This window comes from Petaurus breviceps, unplaced genomic scaffold (assembly GCF_028583685.1).
Source record: "Petaurus breviceps papuanus isolate PSGF00001 unplaced genomic scaffold, PetGlider_PUasm1.0 126, whole genome shotgun sequence".
Lineage (NCBI taxonomy): Eukaryota > Metazoa > Chordata > Mammalia > Diprotodontia > Petauridae > Petaurus > Petaurus breviceps.
The window spans coordinates 60079877-60082422 of record NW_027185655.1 but is presented as its reverse complement, the minus strand read 5'-3'; the positions used below and the strand labels follow the sequence as shown (position 1 = coordinate 60082422).

General features: G+C 39.6%; 1 protein-coding gene across 1 annotated transcript in view; it reads left to right on the top strand.

Moving 5' to 3' along the window:
* Positions 1-2546, top strand: part of TENM3 (teneurin transmembrane protein 3) — a 3497142-nt gene that overhangs the window by 227601 nt on the left and 3266995 nt on the right. The gene's annotated exons all lie outside the window — the stretch shown is intronic.

Genomic DNA, 2546 nt, shown 5'->3' with positions numbered 1-2546 from the left:
AGAGAGAGAGAGAGAGAGAGAGAGAGAGAGAGAGAGAGAGAGAGAGATATTAAACATGATTCAAAGGCTGTGAACTTGGCTGCTATGTTTGATGGAAAGAGATAAACTACAAGAAGGGTTGGGTTCAGAAAGAATGATAATGAGAGCTGTCCAGACATCTTCAGGCTGAAGTGCCTCTGGAACATATTGGTGGAGCTGTTGCCCTGCTATTGAAATTTTGGAAAGATGAGGTTGATTATCTTCTTGTTACTTCCAGGTTTGAATATATCTTCCTCTGTTGGCATTTAAGGCCTTTTCAACATGAGCCCTTCATCTCTTATCAGCCTCTTAGGTTACTCATTTTACCTAATATATGATCAAGCTATCCGGGACTACTTGATGTTCCTCATAATAAAATCACTCTATCTTCCACCTCTGTTCTTTTTTATTGGCTGTCACTTACTCCTGGAATGCTCTGCCTCTTCACCACAACCTTTTACTATTTTTTAGCTTCTTTCAAAGCTCAGTTTAAAGCTCACCTTTTGAAGAAAGCCTTTTATTCTCCCCAGTTCATATATCAAGTTAACAGTATAATGATAAATTTTTAACAACTGATGCACAATGTATACTTTTAAACCTATCACTTTTTCAAGATAGTCAACAGAGCAATGAATCCAAATATGATTTGAAGAATTTTCCAATTTCCAAATTATAAGTGCTCACACGGAACATTTAACAATTGACTTTCGAGAGCTAATTCAAAGTATCTCCAATATATCCCTGACTAAGGTGTCATTACCTTCTCTTCTTGGATTACCTTCCATATGCTATGTATATTTTATACAAACCTATTGATTTGAATATTGTATCCTTTGTTTTCCTTCTGTCTCCCGAGTTAACATAGTACCTGGTACTTAATTAATAAGATTGACTGAAAAGATGATGACTGGATACAAAGATATAGTAAGTGATCAGAGGCTTGGGCAGCTGATGGAATAACCCATAGGTCCACAGGACCCTCCTTTGAGAATTTCCAAGATTCACAACCTCAATCTCCATGGTTTGATTCTGGCTGGGAACCTCTCTTGCTAAAAGGCTTCTCTAATTCCATTGAGTTCATATAGTTTTTCTGTATGCTGATATTGCTATGGGTCCTACTCTCCCAACACTTTCTCAGGTCCCCTCATACTGAAGGGAGTTAATTAAGCAATAAACTTTTATTAAGCACCTCTTAAGTTCCATGCACTATTCTAAATCTAGTGGATAAAACACTAGAAACCTAGGCTTGGATGCTAGGTCTACTATTAGCCCTCTACAGCAACTTTGGCAAATAAGTTAAACTCTCTAAGGCTTAGTTTTCTTATATGCAAAATGAGGTGTGTGAATCCCTGGACTGTAGATTTGGAACTGGCAGGGATCTAAGAAGTCATTGTTGCAGCAAGCACCCCACCATACCCAGGGTGGCTGCCAACACAGGTTCTTAGATCTTCTTTTCTAAAGGAAGACAACTCAAAATGGGTCAGTAATCTTGCTTTAATCAATCAAACATATCATTTATCTAGTTCAAGTGGAAAAGTCAGAACCCTGAAGTTCAGAGTATACAGACATGTTACAAGCAGAAGTTACAAGAGAACAGAGAAACATTTCAGCAGACAGGCCTCCAAATGTCTGACCATTACTTCCATACCTAGTCAGTTACCAGAGAGGAAAGCATCAACATCTGTGTTTTCAAAGCCAGGGGGTTCTCAACAGCTGCCCAGAGTCTCATCTGGTCAAATCACAGAACACTTCTCAAAGTGAGCCCTAAAACCAAGCCTCACATCAGGGATTATATAGCCTTCTCCTGGCTCAGAGAATGTCACAACCCTCTTGACCCAATGCCCAATCACAGAGAACCAAGGTGTGGATATTCTGAAAACCAAGCCTCTGGCCACAGGCTCCAGGTGCACTTAAGCCTATCAATGGGCCTAGGGGCAGGGAAGATCTTAAATTTCCATTCCCATAACAGTCATCTACTCCAATCCCTCCTTATGTTACAGCTGAGGAAGCTGAGGCCTGGGGAGGTAGTGACCTGTATAAAATCACATAAGTAGGAAGCAATATAACCCAGATTGAACCCAGGTCCTCTGATTCCAACTATACACCTTTTTCTAGTGAACCAAACAGTTTTCATATTCCTTCATATTCTTAGTGTCTCTGGTATGCTAAATTTTACTGTAAGCTACAGCAATGAGGGAAAGACCCAGTTTTTGAACATAGAATGAAAGGGTGGAGAAAGTTTGGATAAGAACAAAATAAGATATAAAGAAGTTGGTAGGGGAATAGCATATGTTACAAGTAGATAATAAGACATGATATGGAAGCATGTCCAACAAAGATGAGTAGTGCATATTGGCCAGATTTAGAGTGTACATTGTGGTATAATGGGAGATAAAGCTAGGTGACATACAGCATCCTGTGGTGGATTGAAGGCTAAACTTTGTGTCAGGAAGATCTGTGTTCAAGATATGTGCTTCTGACAGATGGTACGTACTGACTGTATGACCAGTGGCAAGACACTTAAACTC